Below are 10,377 nucleotides of genomic sequence, written 5' to 3'. Positions count from 1 at the left end.
CGCTTTGAGGCAATACTCACCTGCCAAAAAATAAAAGTTTCAATGTCACAATCAAGTGGCCGAGACCGTGCTAAATATTGTGCTTACAATGCTGCGCTATCGTTAGGTTAGCACAGTAATTACGGTTCAACAGCTGTTAATTGAAGCAAACGCTGCGCATACTAGTTGTCCCAAGTTCTCGCTTCCATTTTGCTACAAGCCAGGTGAGGCTCTGTTTTGTATTGAAAGGTATGCTGGCCATGTTGGATTGCTCCCGGTGACCGCAAAGCGGCCACCATGATTCATGCCTGCCCCCTGCGTGAGCCGTTGAATGCTCCCGAAGTTGATTGGCTGTCGCGACGCGAAACGCGAAAAGTTAAAAAAATTTAACTTCACGCGAAAGGCGAAATTTCACTTCTTTCGCGACCATTCGCGTCACTCCATTCACGTCCATCGAGTCGCCCGAACTCCACTGACTACAATACAAAACTCTTCGCATTTTTGCCTCGTTTGCGTTCGGTGTGCACACAGCATTAAACTAAATCATCTCCAAAGCCTTATTTTGGGTGCAGCCCACAGGGCCCGGTACCAATTGATCCACTGGGGGTTGGGGACCACTGATATACAGGATCACTCAGCTGACATGGTTGGAACAAGGGCACCTGCAAGATTTTCATCAAACCGAGCGAAGGGAAACATTGTTGCTACTACAGTCACATCAGCTGAATGGCCTGTCGGAGGGGAGGAAATAATAGCATTAACATCAAACTCTGTGAATGCCAAAGAAATATTATGTCACTACTGTGATAATCGTCATTCGGTGGAAGAATATCAACTGTTTAAGAAAAAGACGCACAAGCAAAAAACAAAAGTGCTGAGAGAAAAGGGAGCTTGTTTTGCCTGCCTTGGTGTTGGGTTTTAAAGCCGTTTTTGGGGAAAATGGTTGGTCTGCAAGGTCTGTGGATAATTTCACCCCACTGTGCTTCACATTAAAAGGACACTAGCTCAAGAACAGTAAGGAGCCTTCTGAAAACCAACAGACTTCACAGGAAACATGTGGACACACAGGGGCCGGTGAAGACGGATGTGTCTTATCCATTGTCCCTGTGAAAGTAAAAGAAGTTAAAGGAAATCATGTTGTTCAATTGTATGCTTTCTTGGATCCTGGCAGTTCAGCCACATTCTGTTCTGAACATTTAATGCAGCAGCTGAACATCCCAGGCAGACAAATTAGCTTCTTTTTGAGTACCGTGGGGCAAAGGGCTATCGTTCCAGCATACTCCTTAACCTGGTTAGAAGTTGCCGGTTTGGAGAGCAATGAATTCCATCTTTTACCAGAAGTTAAAGCCTAAAGAGTTCAGCCACGAAAGGAGAAGCTTTTCAGATGATAACAGATCTTAATGCAATGTGTCACAAAGGGGCCTTCATTTTGGAAAAGTGGATCAGCAATGACCGTGATGTTTTACAGTCCATTTTAGCAGATCAAAGGGCTTAAAAGACTTAAAAGAGTTGCACTTGGACCGGGACAAACTTCCAATGAAAAGGGCCCTTGGACTATTATGGTGTGTTGAAACTGACTCTTTTAGATTCAAGTTGGAGTTAAAACAATGGGCTCCTACTAGGCGAGACATGATGTCCATTGCCAGCTCAATATATGATCCTTTAGGTTTCCTGGCATCAGTCATTCTATGTGCAAAAATAATGCAGCAGGAATTATGTAGAAGAGGTTGCAGGTGGGATGATGACTTACCACAGGACATCCTACACCAGTGGAATTCATGGTCGGAGGATTTGGGACAGCTGCCTTTCATGCAAGACGACCAAGCCGGTGGCCTTTGGAAGGTTCAGACAGGCCCAATTGCATAATTTTGCTGAAGCTAATGAAGGTGGCTATGGAACCGTGTCGTACATCCGAAAGTTAAATCATGAAAACCAAGTCCAGGTTAGCTTTCTACTCTGCAAATCCAGGGTGACACCGCTGAAGGCCATAACTATTCCTCAACTGGAGTTAACGGCTGCTGTCCTTGCTGTCAGTGTGGATTCACTATTGAAGGCGGAGCTGAAGTTAAATTTGGAGGAGTCTGTATTTTGGACCAATAGCACTTCAGTGTTGAAATACCTGAATAATGAAGACAAGCGTTTCCACACATTTGTGGCCAATAGAATCTCAACCATCAGAGAAACATCCAAGCCTTCACAATGGGACACGTTGGTTCTAAAGACAATCCTGCTGATAACGTGTCGAGAGGAATGAGGGTCTCTGACTTCCTGAATTGCAGCAGGTGGCATAAAGGTCCTGCATTTCTTTGGCAATTAGAGAAGTATTGGCCCAAACTAATGCTGGACGTCTCAGTGGATCCATGTGATTGAGAAATCTGGCAATGGTACTTAGTCCTACATGCCAACTTATGGCCTATTTCTCAGACAAAGAGACTCCAGAAAGCAGTCGCCTGGTTTCTCAGGCTGAAGGCCATGTTATTCGAAAGGAATCGATCGAGAAAACAAGCTGTAGTTCAGGGGCTCACGCTAACGGGTAACAGAAGTACTTTGGTGCATGATGATCTGCAGAGGACAGAGGTTGCCATTATTTGCTATTGTCAGCAACAGAGATTCAATGAAGAGATTGCTTTTTTAACATCTGGAAGGCAAGCAGTAAGACGACAAAGTCCCATATACAGACTGGATCCAGTCCTTGAAGATGGTATCTTAAGAGTCGGTGGACAGTTGAGAAGAGGATCAATGCCAGAGGAAGCTAAACATCCACTTATTGTCTCAAATGACCAGCATGTTTCTACGCTTATTCTCAGGTATGTGCATCAGAATTTGGGACATGGAGGAAGGACTCACACACTGTCCAAAGTGAGGAAGAGATTTTGGATCACAAAGGCCCATGCAGCTGTAAGGAAAATCATTGCTGAATGCTGTTTTTGCAAACGTTATAATGGCAGAGCAGTGGAGCAAAAGATGGCGGATCTTCCAGCAGACAGAATCCTTCCTGACCTACCACTATTCACCAACACAGGAGTAGATTACTTTGGACCAGTTGAGGTGAGGAAAGGAAGATCAAACTGTAAGCGGTACAGTCATATTTACTTGTATGGCCAGCAGGGCCTTACATTTGGAGGTTGTGGTTTCATTGGACACTGACACATGCATTAATGCTTTAAGGCGGTTTATCAGTGGTACACCTACGGTCCGACAATGGTACAAACTTTGTCGGAGCAGAAAGAGAACTAATGGCTGCTCTGGCAGCTTTGAGTCACGACAAGATTCATGGAGTTCCGTCACAGGCCGGCATACATTGGAGCTTTATTCCTCCAGTAGGATCACATCATGGTGGCTTCTGGGAACAGATGATCCGTCTGCTGCGAAGGGTTCTCAGTTCTGTCCTACGCCAGCAAAGATGGACGACGATGGACTGCATACAGTGCTTTGTGAAGTGGAGGCCATTTTAAATGACCGTCCAATAACTAAACTATCAGATAACCACAACGACCTGGAGCCACGCACACCAAACCATCTTCTTCTTTTAAAAGGTAAACTAGCGTTACCACCTGGGGTGTTCAACCCAAAAGACCAGTATGTAAGAAGATAATGGCGGCAAGTACAGTATCTATCCAATCTCTTCTGGAAAAGATGGATCAAGGAATATTTGCCTTTGCTCCAGGAGAGGCAGAAGTGGAATCAAAAGAAAAGGAGTTTGGCAATTCGAGAAATTGTAGTCATCATGGACTCATCAGCTCCTTGTGGATCTTGGCCGCTTGGGAGAGTTCTGGAAATCTTTCAAGACACACACGGGCTGGTGCGTTCTGTAAAATTGCAGACTAAAGGTAGCACTGTAGAAAGGCCAGTGACCAAATTGTGCTTGGTTCAGGAAGCATAACGTGTTTGGCCATTATTTGGATCTATTTCTTTGTTTTCAAATTGTTAGGCCCACCTGAACAATTAGGGGCCGGTGTGTAAAGGCCAAATACAATCTGCGTCCATGGGGTGGCGCTATAGCGTATGTAAGTGCCAGGTCACGGATGAGGGGAGGGAGGATTGGACCAGAAGGGCAAATGGTTTTGACCGCAGGTACGTTTTACTTTCAAACATTTGGGATGAATTGTTTTATTGGCACAATATTCAAATTGTGTTTATGTTTTGAACACACAGAATGCAAATTCTTCCATGTCACATAAGTACTCACCACCGCTGAAATAAATTTCTGGACACATCAGTGCACCTGTCAAATGTCAAATTGTTTGAGACACAACACCAGTCAGGGAGGAAAGGCGCATCAACCGGGTCCATCCATGGCTCATTCCTCATGAGCTCAGTAGAGCACGGAGGCTCTCATAATAATAATCCGGAGAAAAACAAAAGGGACCTCGCACCAGTCGCTGCTCGGGCCCTAATAATAATCCGGAGAAGAACAATAGGGCTCTCGCAGGGGTAGCTGTCCGGGCCCTAATAATAATAATAATAATAATCTGGAGAAGAACAATAGGGACTTTGCAGCGGTCGCTTCTTGGGCCCTAATAATAGCAGAAAGTATTGTGGTATCTTATCTACAGTGAAATTGGTCTGTGTATGTCCTCACACGTGAATTACGTCAACCCAATGTAGGTCAACCCAATGTTGACCTGCATGGGGTTGGGCAAAAGAACAGAGAAGAAGTCTTCTAAAAGTTATGAGTGATGAACTCACGAACACACGAGGGGTTTGTTGCTTGATGTATTCGATGAATTCCGTTAAAAAAAAGTGTAACATTTACACATATATCATTCCTTTTTACAGTTTAAAAATAAAAAGCATAAGGAATTACCTTGAGCCATCTCGGGATGTTTTTCTCCTTCTTGGTTGAATACAATTTTTTTCCTTCTTGGCCTCTTCAGCGGCTGATTCCCATGAATAAACAATGTGAATACACACACAAACACAGATCTTAATCCTTATACCTACAGCCATGATGGTAACCTAGTTGAGAGAAAAACATGTTTATACAATAACCCTTTTTGCTTCCCCCTTTGCAGATAATGTCTAAAATGAGGAAAAAATATGCCTCGACTCTTGAGAGACTGCCAGAAGAGGGAGTCATTGACACAAATATCCATGACTTTTAGAGGGAAATCTTCCACATGGAATGGATGCGTGCCTTACAGATGTGAACCACCGCCAACAGAGGGAGCCAGTGACAACCATTACCACCCATCAGAAGTGAGTTCAACATCCACTGTTAATACTTCGACTTGAGTCTGAAATTACCTTTTGACATGGACCTGACCACCAACCTTGTGACCTCATCCATCTTCAACACCTGTGACCTCATCCATCATCTTTATGACCTGTGACCTTCAACCTTTTGACATGTAACCTGTGACAACTAAACTCATCAATCATGGGGTGAAGGGTGGGAGAGTCCTTTTTGCCACAAACTGTATATTATTTTTCTTCTGACATTGTCTGGCTGTGTGCTCTCAAACAGACAACTTCACCACTTCGGCATTTTCTACAGGAAAAGGTTGCAACTTGCAATGTTCCTTCTAATTTTCAATGTGTCTGAGCATTCGCACAAACTCGCTAAGCAGGCTTTGGACGAAATTGAGCAGCTTCAGACACTTCAGACTTCATTTACATTTTTTCATTAATAAGCCAGGAAGGAGGGGGTCTCTGAGTATATTCAGGGGCCTAGCGGCCCTGGACTGAGCTAGCCAAGGTAGGCTTATGCTGTCCTCACTCTGAAGCGTTGGGTTTTTCGCTAACTAGACGGCTGGATAATGACGTTTCTAATAACCAGACTTTCTTTCCTTTTGGCCTGCTTTATTTGAACATTGGTCGTCAACCATTATCCTCTTTAGGTCCCTGTAAACTAGAAAAATAAAACACGTAATCAGCTAACAAGTTGCACAATGAAATGAAACCTCTCTTATTTCCAATGTCTCCAACAATCAACAAAACAAATGAAGTGTCATCATTTTGACATCTTGTGTACTCACAGATATTCTCGCCCAAGGCAAAACAAAATATCAAAAATCCACAAACATGAACCTGTCGTCTTTGCGTGCTGCCACATTGGATCATTCACGTCTGAGAAAAACAACATTTCAAAGTAACTGGAAGAGAGGGATCAAAGTCTGCATACAAATGCAAAACAACAAAAGTGATACTGCACTTCTGAAGGGCAGAATAAGGCTCATTCTTTGTGGCTCATGCTTTGATGACGCGACACAGCTTGGAACTCCAAAAATGCATGTGTAGAGCAAGACCTGATGATCTCCAACAACTTTTAAACATATGTGTGGACCGGTAATGTGTTTTTGGGTATTTATCCCGTCATTTGAGGGGATACCTGAGGTGACAAACGTCATCCAGCACCAATATGGAAGAACAATGCATCTACACAACAAATTCTGTAGTGTTAAATGGAGTTAAAAATCAAGTGTTGAGATTTTTGAGTTACTGGGTGTTCAATTGGGTGTTATTTTAACACTTGCACTATAGAAAAAGCTCTAGGAGTGGTGCTAATTCAGCAAGTCATTCACATTCACTCCATTCTGAGTTGAATTGTACATCCGGGCTCCTTTCTCCCTGTATTATTACACTCTCGCGCTTTTTCCCTGGACTTCTACCGAAAGGAGGGAAACCCCGCAGCCAGTTTGAATTCTTCGGTTTTACAAGATAAGGGCGAGGTATATGAAAGCATGTAGATTTGAATTGTTGTTTTGTAAATGAGTTTATGAAGGAAAAGCATGTAAAACTTTTACCTAACTGAAACAATATGCTTGTTAGCAAACCTACAGAGTAAACTTGATGAGGTTCGAACCTGCTAGCAGCTAGCTGACAGCTAGCTAGATAGCTACCACGTTAAACGCTTACTAGCGATTAGCGAATTACTGAATAAACTTAATGAGGTTTGAACCTGCTCGATGGCAAGCTGATGACACAAGTTTGCTAGCGAACCTACGGAGTAACCGTGACGAGTTTTTTGTTTTACATTTTGTATTACTCACCGAATTTAAGTCTGAATGTTTCTCAATGTTGATTAAATGCAGAATCAGAGCTTGTAAAAGCATATTGATTGATAGCTTAGTATCCAATGAGATTGCTTGTTGTGTTCACCCGGAAAGAGCAAACGAGAGTGCGTCAACACGGACTTGGGCAGGAGAAGGTAGACTTCTTTTGAAACAATGTATCGGCATTACTTTTAATTTTATTATTATTACTGTATCGTATCATTTGACAGAACTACCTTGTTAGTTTTTGTACGTCAATGATATAAGCCCACCTCATCCCGCCCAAGTCGATGTGATGCATTCTCGTTTGCTTGTTCCGGGTGAACACAACAAGCATTGGATACTAAACTGTCAATCAACGTGCTTTTACAAGCTCTGATTGGCTATCTTTGTGGCACAAACGTAACGGGTGAGCAGAACTGAGCGCACGCAGAGGACGACTCGAGCGAGCGAGAGCTTGATGTTGAGCAAACACGATGTTGAGCGAGGGAGGGAGTACCGAGAGCGAGAGAGGGCTAATGCGAGCGAGCAAAAAGGAATTTTGAGCGAGCAACTTCTTTTTCAATCGTTTTTTTCCTTCGCTGAAAATCTGTTTTCGCTCGCTCAGTTTTATTTTCTCCACTCTCCACTTGCCATAGTGGAACATATTTAGTATACAGTGAGACCCCGGTTTCCAAACTTCCTGTTTTACGAATTTTTCACCTTACGAACGTGGACCGCGGCGTTTTTTGTCCCCCTTTTACGCACAAACCTTTCATCTTACGAACAATCAAACATGCTGGTCAGTGTGTCCGCGCTATTTTTTTCGCTTTGCTGCATCAACAAAATTCACTATTCTCGCATGTCACAGAAACAATGATATGCTATTGGTCTTATAAAGTCACAGTCTCAGTCACGGAGATGCCGATATGCTATTGATCGATTAAGGTCAGAGTCACGGAGTTGCGAATATGCTATTGGCCAGCGTCACGTCAATCACAGAAATGCCGATATGCTCTTGGCCAAACGCCTTCATCTAGCTTGATGGCACAGTTGGTCGGTGTGTTGTGAAGACTTAGCAAACTTAGACATGGCTTCTAAAATTGCAAGTGGCGGTAAAGGAAGAAGTAAGAGGATGGTGACAATAGAAACGAAGCAGGAGATAATAAAAAAATACGAAGGAGGGGCACGCATAGTTAACCTTGCTAGTGAGTATGGCCGTAACCGCTCGGCAATCTTCTAAGGGCAAGACTTTCCTTGCCAGGGGACTGACCTCGGTCAACAACAAAATGGAGAGGCTTCTTCTATTATGGATTAAAGACAAGGAAATCACCGGTGACATAGAAAATAAATAAATTCTGCGGGTTGGTCTCTGCTCCCCTCCGCCTCCACCTAGCTCAAGCCATGTCACCCCAAAGGTAAATGTCATTTTTCCTTTGTATATTTACTTTATTTAACTGTACAGTAGATTATGTTATTAATTTTTAATATGTGTATAAACTCGCGATGTTTTTACCTAAGGTTTTTGCACGAGTTGCACGCATTCACTAATAAACATTGGTTTGGATTGCCCGTCAAACAAGCAATTCGAGTTACGAGCATAGCCGCTGAACGGATTAAGTTCGTAACACGGAGGCCCACTGTATATTGTGTTTTCATTCATTCACATTTGTTTTCTGTTTTGAATGAATGCGTTAGCACGTTTGATTGACGTGCTCTTAAGACAGGAGCGCTAGAAAAAAAAAAGATTGGAGCATGACCCGTGTCAAGTCGCCTTCTGAGAACCGAGAAGCCCTTTTTAGGCTTATGCAATCAAGTGTTATCCAACTCCGACCGAGTTGATGATCCCCGCGCATACATAGATTGACTTCCCAAGGAATGTTAGGAATGTGTGGGGAGATACGAACCTCTGTTGTCATAAGTTCTCTATCAGGTCATGTTTATCTGCTCGGAGCCAATGTGAGCGGAAAAAAAGCAAGGAATGCCTTGAAATGCACCACTGAAATAAAGCAAGATTTTTGGGGTTGTTTAGGGGGAGAAATCAACAATAGCCCCTTTCACACCCAGGAACTCTTCCGCTGTACCCTGGCACCATGAGTTCCCCTTTTCGTTCACACCAAAAATCACAACCTTCTGAGCTACTAGTTGAGACTAGGGTCTCCGCCTCTATACCTGGGTAGCTCGAGGGGGGGAGTGCTGTGCTAACGCTGATTGGTTGGTTGAACTTGGGGTGTGTGGTTTCAGTATCAAGCCGCCATTATGTTTTGTTTTCACTGTGGCCAGTTTAATATTTTGAAATAATGAGGAAAAATTGAAATGTGGATAGGTGCTCTGGAACACACTTTAGTGCGTATTTGCTTCAATTTGCTTCAACTAAAAAGAAAAGGCGAGTCGCTGACCAGAAGGCACACCATGAGCTTGCATGTTTTTGATTCGCAGCTTTAAAAAAAAATAAAGTAAAAAAACCTAGAAAGAACACCGACTGAAGGAAATTTACATCCTGGAGATCTGGATCAGAAATCCACTACATTTGCTGCTCATTCCATGTGTTCTTTTTATACCTTTTGTCATAATCAACATGCAAAGAGACACCTGCCGAAAGCGGGTGACGTCAAACGTGTCCATTGCCGACTTTGCCCCTTTACTGCTTCTCGTTGTTGAAGCAAACTGCGATTGGATCACGCAACACAAAGATCATACGGGCCCACGTCTAACTAGGGCAGACTTATGTCAAGGATCAGAAATCCTGCCACAGCTGGAGCCCGGTCCGTGATATGTACTTTCCTGGAAGCTCTGCATCTTAAAGCACATGCAGGGGACATGGAAATCGCTTGCGCCGCTAAAGTTCCTGCCGGCGCTTGCCTTAGCAGAGTGTTTCTGGCGTCCTCGAGCAAGCTCTCCACAATGCAAGCTCCCGAAAAGGACACACAATCACACATGACGTTTGTAACGTTATTTAGTATGTAGAATGTTTTCATTTATTTACATGTTTTCTGTTTTGAATGGATGTGTTTTTAACAGATTTGACAGACGTGTGCGAGAAAGAGAGTGGTACGGTGTGGTAGAGCAAGAGTGACGTGAAAGGGGGAAAACAATAAGTTGTCTTGTTCAAAGACACAACAACATGAGTCAAACAGAACTGGATTCTAACAGTTGACTCTTTGGTTATTGGACAACCTGCTCGTCGACTGCCTAAGCCACAGCCACCCTAATATATAAATTTATATATATATAAATTTATATATATATATATATATATATATATATATATATATATATATATATATATATTTATATATATATATATATATTTATATATATATATATATATATATATATATATATATATATATATATATATATATATATATATATATAAAATTTATATATTATAATTATATAAAACAGACACTAAATAACATGT

At 42.6% G+C, this 10,377-nt stretch overlaps 1 protein-coding gene across 2 annotated transcripts in view; it reads right to left on the bottom strand.

Moving 5' to 3' along the window:
* Positions 1-10,314: 10,314 nt before the first annotated feature.
* rrn3 (RRN3 homolog, RNA polymerase I transcription factor) overlaps positions 10,315-10,377 on the bottom strand; it is a 39,764-nt gene continuing 39,701 nt past the window's right edge. For both annotated transcript variants that reach the window (XM_088436403.1, XM_088436404.1), the window contains exon 17: positions 10,315-10,377. This exon is cut by the window's right edge and continues 465 nt beyond it. The gene's annotated coding sequence lies outside the window, so the exon portion shown is untranslated.

The sequence above is a fragment of the Hippichthys cyanospilos genome, chromosome 16, assembly GCF_059441005.1.
Source record: "Hippichthys cyanospilos isolate Australia breed blue-spotted pipefish chromosome 16, RoL_Hcya_1.0, whole genome shotgun sequence".
Taxonomy (NCBI): domain Eukaryota; kingdom Metazoa; phylum Chordata; class Actinopteri; order Syngnathiformes; family Syngnathidae; genus Hippichthys; species Hippichthys cyanospilos.
Note: the sequence above shows the minus strand (reverse complement) of the source record. Positions and strands in the feature narration are given on the sequence as shown.